Source organism: Phalacrocorax carbo, chromosome 1, assembly GCF_963921805.1.
Source record: "Phalacrocorax carbo chromosome 1, bPhaCar2.1, whole genome shotgun sequence".
Classification (NCBI taxonomy): domain Eukaryota; kingdom Metazoa; phylum Chordata; class Aves; order Suliformes; family Phalacrocoracidae; genus Phalacrocorax; species Phalacrocorax carbo.
This window is the reverse complement of record NC_087513.1, coordinates 91,387,701-91,405,748: the sequence shown is the minus strand read 5'-3', so window position 1 is coordinate 91,405,748 and position 18,048 is coordinate 91,387,701. Positions and strand designations below refer to the sequence as shown.

At 38.8% G+C, this 18,048-nt stretch overlaps 1 protein-coding gene across 3 annotated transcripts in view; it reads right to left on the bottom strand.

Annotated features, from left to right (window-relative positions):
* The window catches only part of ZBTB20 (zinc finger and BTB domain containing 20), a 465,440-nt gene that overhangs the window by 391,213 nt on the left and 56,179 nt on the right, over positions 1–18,048 (bottom strand). For all 3 annotated transcript variants that reach the window (XM_064466348.1, XM_064466339.1, XM_064466328.1), the window contains exon 2: positions 12,239–12,298. The gene's annotated coding sequence lies outside the window, so the exon portion shown is untranslated. The remainder of the gene's footprint in view (positions 1–12,238; positions 12,299–18,048) is intronic.

Sequence of the window (18,048 nt, the reverse complement as noted above, 5' to 3'; positions counted from 1 at the left end):
TATTGATGAGAATTAAAATTTTAATCTTCAAATACTTAATTTAACTGTTATTCAAGAAATATTATTGCTTAAATAAGATGCTCCCTTCACAAAAAAAAATGCTCATAAAAATCTGTCTTTTTTTTTATTTTTAATTATTTTCTGTGTCCAAATTTTCTAACAATCCATAAATGTGTTTAGTCATCTTTACCACAGGGGAAGAATATAAGTAGGGAATTTCTGCCTGACAGAAATCCTGCAAGTGACAAAGCTTCTAATTTTGACTTCAGTGGAAATTCTGCCTCAGTATGGATTCACGGGATTTGGCCTATGCTTTGCAGAGATGCCTGGGATTCAAGTATATTATTACTTAGACACTTGTTTTGCTAGAATCTCAAGTGCACCCTTAGAAGAACTGGAGGGAATGAGTTTGACAAGGGATCAAAGAGATCAATTATTATTGTGTCCAGTGGACATAAAGTTTCCAGTGGACACCAGCTGGATGGACAGAAGATGGGAGTTAATCCAGTTTAGTTTTAGGGTACTAACACACAAAGTAGAATAATTTCTTTCCTCCCCAAAGCATGGTTGGCATTTATATTCCCATTTCTTATGTAATGGAGCTTTCCTAGTATTTATTATTTATCAAAAATACTTGTTTTCAGTGTTCCCCTAGGAAGCTGATATACCCAATTTCTAATTAGAAAAAGCATGCAGCTGTTACTAACAGGACAAATGCTGAAATGCTTGCCCGGGATTTAGACTGTCCACTGTTACAGATGCAATGTGACTAAGACTCCCCATGACATCTAGCTGATAGGGCTGGGGAAATCTGGCCAGGCACCTTGATAATAAACAGAAATATACAGGCTATGCAGCCTCATGACTTCCATCTCTCAAGTCTGTTTCTCTGTTTCCTTTCCATTGACATCTCTTTCCTCCCTTTGAAAAGACGTGGAAGGGAACCAGGAAAAAAACAACAGCCTGTAACAGAGGTGTTCTAAATCTCTGTGAAGAAGCAGACAGAACAAATGGCTCCTCAAAAGTGAATCCCAGGTGCAAGCTCTATGCTGCAGTTCTGTAATCCTAAACACAGGAAGGGTCGCAGATATTCTTTATGCTGGAACAACCTAGCCTCTAAACTTGTATTTACTCCAGTAAATTGCTCTTCCTTTAACCTCTGATTTTGCTACGTGGTAATAATTTTGCACTGTTGCTCAGAGGACATCTCTTTGCTTTGCTAACTATCTGTTATGACGTGTGTGTCACTGCAGAATTTGGCCATGTAAATCTTGAAAGTAATTTGCAGCTCTGAAATCCAATTCTGATACATTTCTCCAAATCCTATGCTGCGAAAACTCAGTGGAACTATGCAAAGGATATGAAGATAACATCTATAAACGCTGCAGCTGGGTACACAAAAAGCTGCAGAGGGAAAATAAGGGTTACCAGAGCAAGAAAATACTGTTAATTACTTAGTATTTTTTCTTGAAGCATAATACCTATACCTAGAAACCACACATTCCTATCTGCACATCACATCAATAGTAGAGGGATAAATTTCTCTAGAAGGAAGAAGAAACCAAAAAGAGAAACAAAACAGACAAAAAAAAAGTACTCACTAGGTAGTATCTGCAGATGTTCAACTAGCAACTTCACTTTGGCCACTCCTTCTTTCAGCAAAACCCTACACTATGAGCATTACAAATATTAGGCTTCCTCTCTTGTGTGCCCAGTGATAGAAGTTTGTAAAAAGTTAAAGGATAACGCTGAGAAGCCAATAATAATTTTGTGTTAAAATATCCACATAATAATACCACTGTGATGGTAAATTTCCACCTTGGGTGTTAAATACTAGTGTCCTCAAGCTTCTCCTGTTCCTGTGGCTTAGGCGATGCTGTGCTCGGGAGGCTCAGGGTAAGTCTGTCCTCCCACGATTCTGGCATGAGCCAGCTCAGCAGAAGAGACTTTTATTCTGATATGACTCAACCAAGAAGTACTCTGGACAGATATCCAAGGAAAACAGAAAACACCCCACAAACAGCAATCACATCATTATAATGTATTAAAATGTAAAGTGTTTACAGGATTAAGCAGTAACAGCACTGACACGATAACACATGGCATGGCCTCATCCTGAAAACCTCTCTCATCTGAATAATCCTAAGTGTGTGCAGCCCCTTACAGGGACTGTAAAGTGCAGAAAACTATGAAATTTTGGAGGAAACAGATGAAAAAGCTGAAGCACCAAGCAGCGCTGTGACTCACTTAGAATTCTACAGAAAACAAGTAGAAAGTCATAAATAAGACTGTTTCTGACTTTTGATCTTGTCTGTGGGACATAAGATCTCTCCCATGAGAACAAATATACCAAAGCAAAAGCAACCCCTCCCTTGAAATTTTATTATATTTCTATAATTGACTCAATATACCAGATCAATTGCATTTGAAAATACAGCTATTAAACCATAACTAGACCATCTTTGGAGCCTTTGTTTGTCAACTGCTTCAAACAACAATTCTTCTGCAGACAAGAAATCAGACTGTATTTTTACAATAATTGCAAGTCATTTCTAGGAGAAAGAGGTAGCAACAATACCCGAGGAAATAAAATAACACACTTTTGTGCTTTCCCATCAAACCCGATAGTGGTATGGGTTTAAATCAGTCAGAGGCAGCTACGCATGAGAGATTGCACTCTGCAGGCTCTATCAGTCAGAAGTCAAGGATACACGTCCATGATTTATCGTACTTTTCATGGTAATTAGCTAGAGTGCCATTTTGCTTCCAGTAGCATCACTCAACTTTCTTTTTTTAATTTGGTCTCTTTTTCTGCAAATGAATTTACATATTTCTCAGTCTCTCATCCCCTACTATGTTTTATTTATGAATATAGGCCTTCCTGATGGTAACTTTAATGTGAAGAAGGTAGTAATTAGTGTACCTATCTGCTAAGTTAATCCCTTTCCCACAATGTCTGCAGAGAAGTTTAAGGTAAGTAACAGTTTACAGTCAATATTAGGTTTAATTATGCTTAATGAGGGTAACTGTCTCTGTTTACTAACTGCACCTAGGTGTGTAGCTCCTATATGAGTTTTTCTCCCAGCCTCATTCTGCGCTGTTAATAGTGCCACTGTGCGTGGTACATGTGGTGCTTTAATCCATAAAACTGCTCCAGGAGAGCCAACCGAGTGAGGCACCTGTTTCAACACAGGTTCAGAGGGAGCAGAATGGCCTTAAAACAATGACAGCTTTGTGTAAGGAGAAAGTTTTACTGTCCAATATTTTAGTGCTTGCAGTGCACTAGAGAAAAAAAAAGGGGGGGGGGGGGGGGGAACCAACTCAAAACCAAAAATCAGATGTTCCCCAAGCCCCTCCTCTTGAAAAAAATTAAGATAAAGTAAAGCATTTGTTCCCAGTTTGCAGGGATCATCCCCAAGAGCATTTCCTGCAGGAGCTACTACGTTCTTTTAGTTCATCAAAAGCTGTGTTAACAATTAATACCCTGATGTTAAGCAGAACAATGAAGACTTCTTGTCTCACTCATATTTCATTAGTAGGTATCTTCCAGAACTAAAGAGATTCTAGAGGCAACTGAAGATGTTGCCAACCTTGTCTTATAACTCTATACCAGTAAAAGCAAAACCTCAAATCCAAAACCAGTTCTACGTCAACTGCTCTGTTTTCAGCCTCTCTGTAATGTTGTTACTTCAGTCTGTGTCTTTCTAAAAGGAAGATCTAGATTTGAGTTTACTTCATTACTTTTTGCCGTAACATTCTCCTTTGTGAATTCATGTGTTACCCCCTTGGGAAATTCATGCGATGGGAATTTTTTCATACATATTTATAACCACCTATGAAAAATGCACCTTCCTAAATCTTTGACTCCCTAGGATGCATGGATTTAGGGGGGTTTGTGTGTGTGCACAAGGGACTCAGGTTGCAACAGAAGTGCTGAAAAACAAAGCTGTTTGACTTGCAATGAGAAATGGAAGTCGAACATGCAGAGAAATTGTTCTGTAAATGGAGAGGTTAGTTCATTTGATTTTTCCAAAGCAGTAAGAAGTGAGTTCTGCATTTTGTTCATATCAGAGAAATGTGAAGTTTGCTCAGACATAGCTTAGGAGGTCGGGGGTGGTTTTTTTTGTTTTCTTTTTTGGCCTCGTGAGCACTCTGCATGAGTCCACATGTTCCCTCCTTATTTTTGCCATTGGCAAGCCTTCAAGAAAAAATCTCTGGTTAGAAAATTGTTCAAAAAAGGGGGAAAACCTTCAGCTAAATCATGCTTTTTGTTTTTAAAGAACACGCAAGTATTTGATTGTCAAAGTTATCAGTTACTAAAGTAAGATTGTATTTAAAGGCTAAACTCTGTAATTCTGGAAGCTATATCCCAATTGACACACTTTGACTGTACAGGTTTGAAAATCTAAACTCAAGCCTCTTTGTAAAGGCTTATATGTATTATTCCTACAATGTGCCAAACTAATCTTAACGCCCATCCTGTGATGTTAGGGAAAAGGCTTCTAGAAGAGAAGTGAGATTTTGCAACTGATGTCTTTCCTTCTCAACACCATGTTCCAAAAAACGTGATCTAAACAATTAAATACAAGTTTAAACACTATGTAAAACTGCTAACAGCTATATAACAAGAAGGAAAAGGTACCTGCTTTCAAAGTGACAGTATATTCTTCCTTTTGCAATTTAAGACATCTATATTCAGATAAGCATGGACTCCATTATGAGATGAAAATTATTGACATGCACATATATTCTTCGGAAAATTGGCAAGGTTTCGTATCCAAGAAGGCAGCAGAAGTAGGAGGGGTCACTTGACTGCTTGAATACAAAATCCAGCAGCTCGCTTAATTTAATGACTTAAAATCCTACAGAATCTGGAAAATTTAAACAACTCATGATTTCAAGGATACATTATGGGAAATCTAACTGGAGAATAAAACCAGCACTTAATACAATTGGCCAACACCAGGAGAGGGCATATTCAAGTTACTTCTCACCTGCTGCTGCCTTTCAGTTAGTGCCATAAACAAAGCTTGTCTAACTGATCATTAACCTAATTTACTAAAGCACAGTCCTAGAGTTAGAGACAGAAGGATTATCTGCAGGCCACTGACGCTCAGTGTACATACATGTGTAACTGTCTCCTCAAAAATCCACAGGCAGATAGATCTCCAAACCCTAGGAAGCAGATCTCCCTGAGAGAAAGACAGATGTGGGCATTACTATGAAAATCTGTGCAGCTCCTCTCCCCAGGCACCTGGTTGGAAAAAACCCCCTACACCTTTCTGGAAAGCCTGGGAGGAAGGCGGGCTTGCTTACTTGCATCAGTCTGGATAATAACTAGGTTTTTCCCATTACAGTGTTGCCTCTACACACCTCTCTGCTCAGGTTCACCAATTATAACAAAGAACCTTGGGAGGATAAAGATTTTTTAAAACTAATTGCAAAATAATAATTAAAAAAAAGAGCTATTTTTCAAACGTCCAGAGTTTGCTTCAGCAAAAATAATTGTTTTCCCAAGATCTAGGGTGGTTCAGTCACCTCTAAATGAATTGAATCTCTGCTGCAGTATAGCATCTCAACAAAGAGAAAGACTCTCCCTCGATGATCCCTAAAGTAATGATGAGAATCTCCAGTCTTGGTGGAGGGGGTTACCTGAAAGACATACAGTCTGGTGGCCTCCAGAATCACAAGGAGGCTTAAAGCTTAAGTTGAAATGGCTCATTTCATGTTTATAGCCCAGCCAAGCAAGTGGGACTGGAACATTGTGTTTTAGCCACATACCAATCAAACTGTTAGAACATAACTTACAAGAGAACTCTTGGATGCGGATACTGAGATCTTGAGGCAATCCCATCTCATAAAGAACATTTAAAGGTGCCTATAAACATTATGGTAAAGATATATTAATTCCAAGTAAGGAAGAAGTTGCCGATCAAAGTTCTGCAAATGACCATAATTCAGGTTATTAAAAAATTAAAGGAAAATTCCTTAGGTGATTAAAATTCTCTATGAGTGACTGAGTAACAATGTTTCTTGCTTCTTTATTTCCTTCAATATCGTTTTCTTGCCAGAGAAAATACAAGTTTTCAGCTGCTTGTCTCTCAGAAGAGCCTCTGCCTACTTTTGTGTATTCTCTCTACCATCCTTAAGATATGCCTTTTGATGGCAAAGAGACTTGTATAATCCCCAAAGTCCTATTAATATCAGTAAGAATGATACAGGATTGATTCAAAACAACCAGAGGGAATGGCTAAAATGGCCTCAAAGCTGTTTTTCAGAGTCAGAATGGTCTTCCTCATCTGCCTGGCACTAAAATGTGCTGCTGCCAAGTAAATGGTGCAGCTCACACTGCTGCTGACTTCTTGCTGTCTCTCATTTTGTCGTCTGCTATTTTATTTGCTGGTACATGAGGAAGAGGGGTTTGGTCTTTTAATGACCCACATTGCCGACAGCACTGAGTTATGCCTTCGTGCTGCTCTGCTAATCATACTATTGCATAACCTATGGTTGGTTTTGACGGGAAGCTTTACAAAACGAACATGGAAGGTGTTCAGCAGCATCACCACAGTGTCACCATACAAACGTCTGATTCAGCTCTGACAGGAGAACAGATGTCCACTGATAGAAAGAGGGGACAGGGAGAGAAAGACAGAGATACTGAGACAGAGGGGGAGAGAGAAAGAGAGAAGGAAAAGGAGAGAAAGTGAGGGAAAGGATGGGTGAAGGAAAGGAGGGAGGGAAGGCAAGAAGGAGGGTGGGAGGTAGGGAAGAAAGGGGAAAAGGATTTCAGGGTACTACTCAGTGAAAGATACATCTATTGAACTTTGTGGGGCACAGTAATGTTTTGAAGAGAAAATCTTCTGCCACAGATGAAGGATATAACCCTTCCTTTGACAGGTAGTCCCTGGTCAACCCTAGTTCTACTTGTATGGAAAACCATGGAAGCCAAGTGCTTACTGGGTTTAAAAAAGACAACAAAACAGAAATCTGACTGGGAGAAGGAGCAAAAAATTTCACTGTCCTGAGCTACCCATTGAAGAAAATTAACTTTCCCAAAACAAACACCAGAAATATTAAAGATCAGAAGTTTAATCTGTCTGGCCACCTGAATATTGACATCTGGACAGCAGAATTGCTATTTATTCTTTCCAGTGAAGGTAAACCAACTCACTGGCACAGAAGAAAGAATTTAATACCAAATTTTGTTCCATGTGGCAAAAATGCCAAGCGTAACCTGTGCCACATCCTCCAGATATTACAAGATGAACTGCCCTTAAGATGAAAAACAAAATCAGAATGACCGAAAGGAAAGTTGCTTCTTGGCTTCCACCCTGGCAATTAATACAGATACACACATCTGAGCAAGAACCATGGTGGTTTAAATACCTTCTTCTGAATCTCAAAACTTCACTGACATCTATCCCTTGCCCATACTTTTTCACTCCCAGTGGACAGAGAGGTTGCCTTTTTCATTGAGGAGTTGTCAGATCACAGCCCCTGGCAAATCAACATGAATCACTGGCACACGACTGAAATGTGTGCTCTAAGAAACAGAATTTTAGCATCCTGAAACTCCACTCTTAAAGCACTGAATGAGGAAACCTGTTCTGCCAGCGTGTTGATTAAAGAGATGAATACTTTCACATGCATTTTCAAAAACGGTAAAGGAGGGAGAGTAAAACATTACCTCTCCCACTTTTACCTTTTATATAGAAAATAGGTCTACTGGCGTTGCATTTTTAGTGTTACTAGAATATCTACTGAACAACACAATGCATATGCATGCAGGTAAACACAAACACAGAGGCACACGTAACACTGAACTTTTTGTTGGCAGACAGACCGCGGTAACCCATGTCCCCTGGGCAGCAATCAGCTATGAAGGAAGAGGAAGAAGTTAGTGTAATGATTAACTAGCCCACTGACCAGTAGAGCAGCAGCAGTGCAGGCTGCGATGCCAGTCGCCTCTCCCTCTGGAATGCTGTTGGATGCCTGGAATCAAACTCAGCACAGAAAAACCAGCAAATGTAATGTCAACATAAGAAAGAAGCTGAATTTCCCCTCTTGGAGTTTGCACATAACGAAGATGTGCAAGAAGAGACATTTTCTTTTAAGCTTGATGTTGAAAGAACATGACAGATTCCAGTATCAGCATTTATCAAATATGTATGCATAGGTTTTGGTAAGATTAATAAGATTATTGGTATCAGCTATAGACAATTATTCCGTATACAGCAGCAAGCAAATAACTCTAATGGCAACTGGCAAGTATTATCGTTGATAGTGGCAGACACGGTTTTAGTAGTGGAGCAGATGGCTAAAGTGCATGCATTTAGGTGGTGAAAGACTAAACCATGAGTATCCCTAGCACCAATCAGGGAAAAATCAGTGTCGTCATAGCTGTTCCCCTTCCTTTGGTGCTTTTACCCTGCAGTCCCCAGCAAGCTGCAGAAATACCTTCCAAATTCTTTCAGATCTTTCCAATTCTTTTAAAGCAGTGCATTAAAGGTGAACATACCGCAATACAAACTGTATTTCTCTTGGTGCTACCTCAGTCAGCATTTTGCAGAGAGTCAATACACTACTGCCTGGACTTCAGCTGGAAAAAACAAATTCCATCTGATTTTTTTCTATCTTTCAATAACTTAACTTCATAAGCCACGGCATAAATAACAATCAAAGATTCAGGGTTTTTTTTATTTTCCATCAAAAGCATTTGCTGCTTACTTAAGAAGACCTTGAAAGAAACTATTTAGCAAAAAAAGGCAAATTCTTTCTTTCAATAAACTCACTTTCCCTCTGAAAGGCTTTGCTCTGTGTGTGGATTATGCATTTACTTTAATTATGTTGAAGTGCCTCCGTTTGAGTGGGTAGGAGTTAAGTATCCGCAACACCAAAGTAGGTCCTAGAATTAGTTGTTGTAAACAAAATGTTCTGCAGTGGCCTAAATCTGCACAAGTAGTAAGCCTTCAGTATTTTGGAAGTCCTTTTCCACAAAGAGTACTTCTGGGGACCCTGAAAGCTATTGGACTCAGGTCCATGAGCATATATTATGGGACTTATATTGTACGGACAGGTCATATCTTTCTAATCATGAACACATATAAATCCTTTTTCTCATTCTGTAGGAAAATAAAAATGTTGTTCTTATTTAAACATGGAAAGCAAAATCCCACCTGGAAGAGGCTGGTACCAACTAAAGCAACTGACCAGAAATTTTAAGCTGTCACACAGGATGATTTATTACGACACAATGACCAAGTGATATAAGGGAATGCAGAGAGCCAGAACAACATAAACAACTATGCATGTAATAAAAAACAAACAAAAATCTTTCAGAATCTCTCTAATCACTCACACACACACACACACACAGACATATACACTCATGCACAGATACAGGAATACTTGTTACCCTTTGTTAAATGTTTCCAGATATCTTTCTGATTAATAGGTATACACACTAAAAACAACAAGAAGAAAACAAGCCAAAAAAGCCCTAGGAAAACTTCAGATGGAAGAGTTTGGACATACTTATGTGCACACATTCACAGAAAGAAGAGGAGGAACCAAACCTGGGCAAAATACACAGGATTACCACTTTATAGGCAGTGGGCACTGACTTGAACAAGGGTTCCAAAAATAAACACACCTAACATTTAAATCCAAGCTGTATTTTCAGTAGCACCCTTTCTCCCATGAATGTATATACACTCAACTCAAAACACCAGCAGCTAAACATCACAGCCTTGAGGAATTTCAGTTCTCAATCTCAGGAAAAAGCTATCGTCCAAACCTTCTGCTGTATCCACAGGCTTCTACCACCACATTCTGATTTAAGGACACAAACGCAATAAAACTAAAACCAAAGAGAGAGAAAGCAGTTTAAGCAAAGAGTTTGCACTACCCATTCCTTTACAGATATGAAAGGTGCGATGTAGGCATCTGGAAAACCAGAAGATATCTTCTCTGGTAAATCTAATTTCATAAGTCTCCCCAGTTTCAATCTGCCTTTCTGTGCTTTGCACATACTTCCACATAAATTTATAGCTCCTCTGCACTGTTGCCCATAGTTACACCCAGTATTTACAGGTAAACCTGCAACCCTGTTCCTCCATGGAGGTAAATGAGAAAGGAAGGAAAACAGTATGAAGGAAAGTAGGAAAACAATTCTGCACTTACTCGCCTGTAGTTGGTGGTTGTATCTCAGGAATACTTGCCTTAAAATACAAGTTGTTGTTGAGGTTTGATTTAAAAATCTCTGTCAGTTTTGACATTCAGGTGAAAGTATTGCTGCTAGCTCCAGAACAATTTGCATATCTTATCACTAAATAAAATGTCTGAGGTATGCACCAATCTGATGAAATTATAAACAAGAGTCCACACAAGCACACATGCCTTCCTGTTTGATTTCTGTCCTGTTCACTCCTCTATAATAAATCATATGATCATCTCATTCTAGCTGGAGGTTTAACTGTGCATGTAAAAGGGAAAATGATAGCAGCCTATTCTTTTTCACACTTTACAGCTGAGAACCTAACAAAACTGCGGATATGGGAACAAGCAAAGAAGCTTATTTTGTTACCATCTACCTCCTCTTTACTTGCTACAAAATTGGTGGAAACCCCCATGTATTTATGTATTTTTAAAAATAACTTCCCTCACTGAAAATAGATAAATAAATGAAACTACACCTCTTTTACTACAAAGACTAATATACATGCTTAACTTTATGTACTGCAATTATTCTCATCTACTTCAGCAGAATTACTCATAATGCTGTAAGTAAAATACATGTGTAAATCCTTGCAGAATCATGGCCTGAATTGCCAACGATGTTATGTGGCACAATTAAATGCCTAGGCCTAGAATGGCTCTTCAGAAAGATTAGAAAAAAAACCCAAACTTTAGGCGTAATAAGTAATAAAATCTACTCCAGGGAGCAGCTATTGGAGAAACAGTATTGAGGGAGTCGCCTTCCCTTGGGAAATTCACCTGTCACAAAATCCTTCCAGTAATTCACCTTCTTCCTCTACCAGTTATCACCTTCACTTACCACTCCTTTCTCACTCATCAAATACCATTTTCCTTCTCCACACATCCTGCTGCTGCTGCTATGTGATGAAGGAGACAGGAGATGCATCTTACTCCTTATACTTTAGTGCAGTGAAGTAGGATGAGAGCACACATCTAGCAATAAACAGCTCACGTGCTCATTAGCAGAGCTGGGTGCACAACTGAACGACTTCACCAACTTTGCTTCTTAACCTGTTGCTGAATGGTTCACATGCTACTGTCTCACTGAAAATTATTTACCCAGAAAACTCTACGGACAATCCTTAACCTATTACTGGAGTTCATTACAAGGAGCTGCTAATCAAAACACATACAAATCGGATACCTAAATTGCCTAGCTCTGTCTCCTGATGAGTAGCTTACCATCTGGCTTCCTCTGCAAATACTCACGAATGCTACATCAGAAGTTACTCTCTGTACATTATCTAGTTTTTGACTAAAATCCACAGCTTCCACAAACACTTCCGCTGGTAAATTAACTCAGTCAGAAATATTAACTAAAATGCCAGGAAAACAAAGTCAATCCCTTAAAAGTTCAAATGACTATTTGTCACAAACATTTCACCTCTACTAATCAACTGCAAAAATGAATGATAGAAAATGCAAAGCTGTATTATGTTTAGCAGTTAACATTTTAATAAGGAGGAGATTAGCAATTTTTAATACCTCCAGTGCTTTGTTATATACAGTAGCACAATAACTGAATATTTTAATTGCTAATTATTTAGACCTCATTCAGTTCTCACTCAGGCAAAACTCCCATTGAGGGACTCTTGCCTGAGAAAAGAGCTACAGGATTTGTCTTACTGTAATTTGAAAAATCTTTATATATCATAAAAACTGTCAAGTTATAGTGAGACAAAAATCATTAAATCCTTAGCAATATTAAACCCTACTGAAAGTCCCACTGACTCTTATTGCCAATGTTTTTATATTAAGTAAAACAGATAATTGCAGTTTACCAGTTGTAACTTACCTGTATAATTTATGCCCAGATATGCTGGTGCTCTTAAAGAGGTCTAATAATGTTTTGAGTCTTCTTACCGTATCCCTGCTTTTCTCCTGTGGGAAATCTCAGTTCAAATGTGATAGGGAAATAGCATTTCCAAACAATTATGATATCTACACCTTCAGAAACCCCAAAACTAGCATTTGGTTTTACCTTTTGACTTCGGACTCCAAAAGGGTTAAGAGCAGCTCTCAACACTTCTTTCTTATGCTGCTGTAAAGAAAAAGAAATGCTTATGTTTAGGGATTTGCACACACAACACCTTGAGTTTTCATAACAGTCAAAGAGCTAGGCATTCGGTGGGGGAAGTGGGTGGAACGCTGTATATATATAAACATACAGGTATCTGAAGGAAGACAAAACAAAGTCCTACGCATTCACCTTTAGTACACAGGTGACGAACAAATAAGCCAAATGTACTAGTATCCGAAATGTCACATTATATGCATCCTTCAGAGAGAAAAGCTACACATCCAAACACCAAATTAATAAGATTCCATGTTAAAAAAAAATTCTCTGTTTTTCTGTTCAGCATAGTTTCATTCCTGTTAGAGATAAAACAAATGAGTGTCACAACCAAAGTTTTGCTACTTATGTTTGCTATTCAAATGCATTTGTGGAAAAAGTTACAGGTATGTACTCCAACAGGTCAAGAGTTTGAAGAGGTTTGTGTGTTCGTTTAATAAGAAAATTGTGTATAAAGTCTTTGCATCTTTCAACTATAAATGGCTTTAATGATCAAAATGTTCAGAAAACCTCTCTATAGGCTGCATTTTGAAAAAAGAATTAAAAGCAGACTCAATACCATATACCACTAATTACCAAAATGTTCAGAACTGGCTGCCAAACAGCTGAGGAAAGAGTAAGTATTTTGAAGTCTGAAAATAAGACTTGGACACTCTCCTTCCACCAATTCAGAATATGTTTTAGGGACCTGATTGGCATAATCTCCAACTCCTGTTATGAGAGGTTCACTTAGACTGCAATGCCCGAATCCACTCCAGCCAGGCTTCTCGCTTCCTCGCAGGAGCAGCAAGACCCCTTCGTTCCCCCCAAGCACTGACCTCCTACCTAAGACCTGTGCCCAAAGCCAATAACCTGCTTGAGTATGGCAGGACGGGGCTAACTAAGCCTACTGGTATTCTTTAGTCCTTCTCCGGTGAGGGGTTTTCAAAGCTAGACTCAAAGACATTTTAATCGCTGAGGTTTTGACCCCTTTGTCATACTGCAGAACTGATTCAGTTGCGCTTATTTGCTGCAGACCTGTCTCCTCAATCCTCGGATGATTTTCTTTAACTGCTAACGGACCTGTGATCTGTTACCTGTTAAAAGCAATCTGTTACAGAAAAGAACTGCTCTGTGGAGCACCCTTGCTCATTTAGAAAGAAAGGATACAAAGTGTTGCTTTCTGTAACACCAGCAGGCTTTCAGGCTCAGCATTTTGGAGCCTGACTTCCCACCAGTTCCTGGCTACTACATGGGTGCTTCCATTGCTTTCTCAGAGACACGCTCGCAATTTCTTTTCACATCAAACGACGCCCCAGCTTCAGCATTTGCAGAAGTTTCCCTATGGCACCCGCCCCCCCACCTACTTGGGTCCATCCTGAGCATACACAGCATAGTCTTTTTGATGGCGGCTTCCACTGCTTTCAGGCAAGAAGGTTTATTTTGCTTGAACTAAGGCATGCGCTTCAGCTTTCATAAGGTCTGCAGTTGCCTGAATAGACATGCTGGACGGCAGCTGTTAGCGCTTTCCAACATTACACAACCATGGTCTGGAATAGTCTGTCAGTTCTGCGCAGACAATGAATAAAGCAAAACAGAAGGGCTAAAATATTGAGTAACGAGGATAGGATTTTGACCTTTAAATGCTGTTAGATGTATTGCATGAGGATATGTTTGATTTAAGCGATACTATTAGGTATGAAACTGTGCTGTTTGCCTAATGTCTAACTCATCTGACAACTGAACCGCCCTGTACTTGCTGGCACACTATGTGCTGCAGCGAGAGATGGCTCTGCTGCGTGAGCCCAGCAAGCGAGGGTGGCACCGGGGAATCTGGAAGAGATGAAAAGACAGGAAAAAGCATTGGAAAAACTGATCACAAGGTGAAAGAAAATATTTTCTATTTTAAACCCACGGATCAGTCAGACCCGTGGTGGTACTTAGACATCATCTTCTCAAGCTCTGCAAAGGATTAAATCCAAGTCAAAAGCCTCAGTTTCCCTTTTCTGGTCGACTAGCATTTGAGATTTTGTACAACTACCCATGACGTACACAGCTATCTTTTTGTCAGTTGTGATCACTGCCAGAAAGTGCTATACAAGAGCCTGTATAACTGTTACGGTTACTTTTCTTTATTTTCACAATCATTAATCAATCTTTTTCAAACATTTGGATGCAACATTTCTGCCACATAGTTTTTAAAAATATTTTAATATATGATTTAAATTAATGAAGCCTTATACCTGAGATGGTCATTTGTTGGACCAAAACAGCTACTAGAGCATACAATATCCAAAATTACAGGCCATTCGTTTGTTTTTTTTTCAATTCCAACCTCCATGTTTACATTTAATTGTTTCACTTGGATCAACAGCTTATTGGTGATTCAAATTCTATCATATCAAGTAATACCCTCTAAATCTGATGCATTCACATGACATCAGTGATGTGAAAAACCATGCACGGAACTCAGGAAACCGCTTTTGGTCCACTCGAAAGTTAAACCCCACATACTAAGCAAAGGCAAATACTTTTCAGCTTAGGATCACAATGGGCTTACTGACCTCAAAGTCACAAAATATATCACAGTACTCAGAGACGCTTGAAGTAGATCATGGTAATTTCCCATAAAAATGTGCTTTCAAGGGTGAAGGAAATTAGGTACACTTACCAACTCTGCTTTTTAAAATATCTAACCAGAACAAGATCTACCTCAAAAAAAAGAAATATAGAAATGGACAATTTAAAAAGTGCTGAATTTAAAATGCCTCTTCTGTTATGCCAATTGCTTGTACAGTAACAACAGCACACTGTACTGCTGTTCAAATGCAAACAAGAAAGAACTATACATACTTGTTCATTTCCTTGTGTTAATGTCTTATAAACTGCATGGCCCTTTGACATTTGCTACTAATGAAAAAAATCCTATTCAGTGAACTATCATCAGATTAAGTGAGACCAAGATAAATACATTCCCTTCAAGAATATGTAAAGTATGTGTCAATTTTATTTACATTTTCTCTCAAGGTTATGGAGTTTTCACCAAGGGGGTAGAGAATATTATAGGATGATAACCGCGATGATCTTCTCTTTTTAAGACTCTATAGTCCAAGAACAAAATGCAAAGAATAAGATAAATTTTATTAGCATCACTCCAGTTCAATTCCTTCCAAACAGTCATCATACATACAAACTAAACTCTGGCAGCAAGTGGATGAAAGGAATCGCTGTTGATTAATGCTAAGAATATAGGAGCCGAAAGGGTTTCAGACAATGATTCACTGTGAGGCTACCAGTAAATCTCTTGGTCTCTGTTGAGATTCAGTCAACCTGGCACGAACATTGGGTAAAGTATGTCCTTAGCAAAATGGACAATGCATCACAGCAATGCTCTTGTTTAAAAAAAAAAAGACTTGTGTGTGAATTTAATGCTTATGGAAAAGTCTAATCTGGCAGGCTTAGAGATTGAAATCCTCTCATTTCCAGGACAGTACTTCTAACAGCAGAACAGATTGACTCACAGAGGCTCACCACTCCCCCTCTGCCTCGAACTGAAGGTCCATGTTGAGTGGTCAGGCTTTGTGGCTGGTTGAACCTCTTTCACTGGACTCACTACCACAGACCGATTACTATTGACTGGAGTAATATTTTCTGTGATACGGACTTCTGTGCATTGAGAACTAGAGTTGAGATCTCTTTAACTTGTTTCGAGAGTCAGGCTTGTCTGTCTGGGGAGGAAAAAAACCTGAATAAATCAAATGACTTGCATTAAACTCCATGATAAAGACAGATTCTGGAGAATTTCTGACGACAACTGCCCAAAGCGGACCACTGACCCGGCCTGCAAGTATAAGATAATGAACTGGATATGAATTGGCTTTTTTTTTCAGGAAAGAAAGCTTCGTACAAGTACAGAAAAGTTTTAACAAAACAACAGTGTTACAGTACCATTCTTAACGCATAAAAAAGTCTTTCAGAAACAATTTAAGTTCCCCATGCACTTCTAAATTCTATTTGAAAAGGACTATCTGGCCATATTTATCTCCACGGAAGACTTGGTTTAACTGTCTAAGCCCAGGACAAAATGACCTTTGAAGGCAACAGTCATGTGATGGAGAAAGGGAACATCTGTAACATTCCCTACCAGGTTAACCTCCTCTTAACTTTATGTACCATAACTTTACTTAAACAGAAATCATCACCTGGAACATGAGAAGCAAATGGCATTTTTAATATCAGAGGTAGTAGCATCTAGCCTGTGTATTTCTTCAGAAGGAAATACCAATGCAGACAGTGAATTAAAACATGCCATGGCAACAGATGAAGACTTCAACTGTCAACAAAATCAGGCTATTAATTCTCACATAAACAGTCTTTTTAAATCTTTGATTTTTAATATACAGTCCAAAGATCACTCTCACATTTCAGCAGCTTTTGTCTTTTAATGCCAATCATTTCAACTGACTTTTCTCACTACCCTGTGCTTTCTCTCCCCTTTGCAAAAGGTAAGTGAAAATATCAAATGATATCTTACTCTGCCAAGACCAAAGGAACAGTTCAAACATTCAAAAAAATTAAGCAATGACTTTGCTTAAGGCAGGGAGGGAATGTGATTAGCAGTGGGGTGGATCGCTGCCTGGCAGGGGAGGGGGGAAAAAAAACAACAAACACAAACCCGAAACCAAATCTCTTCTCATTCTCTGTTTCAATCTATGCCTAGGTCTAGACTATGTAAACAGTAACCAAAAATTACTGGATGGAGAGCACAGAATCATTTTGCTGCTCATCATGTTCTTTTCTCAAGTGACGGATACTGAGGTTCAAAGGGAACCTTGGCCTGTTCATTACCGCCGAAAGCAAAGACACCCTGACTGATCCACTTGGACTAAACTGTCACCTGCCACAGGAGGCAGTCTCACAATGGATGGATCTACATGCGTCTGAGAGAGCAGCTCACACTGCTCTTGGCCTCTCTGTACCTCCTCAAACGACAAAGAAGATTTCAGACTTCACAGCCATCAGCTTACAATCTTTCACCGGATCGTAACTTACACAACAAGAAAACAGATATATGATGTCTGTTACCTTATTTTTTCCCTTAAATTTCTGTTCCATTTCTGAAACAGAACATGGCTGAAACATTCCTTTGACTAAGATGAGACAAATGTCACCTCATAACAAAGTCAGACTCCTCTATTCCTGGTCACTGGCATCACAAAGTAGGAATCAAAGGTGCTGCTTTTGTCCGAAAAAGCATTATTACCTTTAAAATTCAATTCCCTCAAAGCACTAGAGACTAGTCTGAGGGAACACAGAAGGCAAATGAGAGATGACAATTCTCCGCTGTCTCCAGAGACTATGTGTCCCTACAGATTTTGCTTCCTGTGCAACGTTTAACTCCTTGATGCTGTTTCTCTCATGATCTCTTCCTTGGCAGAAACTTCTGCAAATTTAAAAATCAGAACATGAGCCAAGTAAATAAAAATAAATAAATAAAGCTCAATGTCTATAAAAAGTACACAGACTAACCTACTTAATTATTAACAGGTAAACACAACAAATTCTGAATTATTTACTTAATCTTTTCAGCTACAAACCTCAGACTTATAGAGCATGAAATACATGCTTTATTTTAGGACACAAACCAGATATTTTATAAGGCTGTGGGCTTTTTTTTTTTCTTTTGGAGGTGGGGTTATTTTGAAGAATACACCTTTCTTATTAACCCCAAAATACCC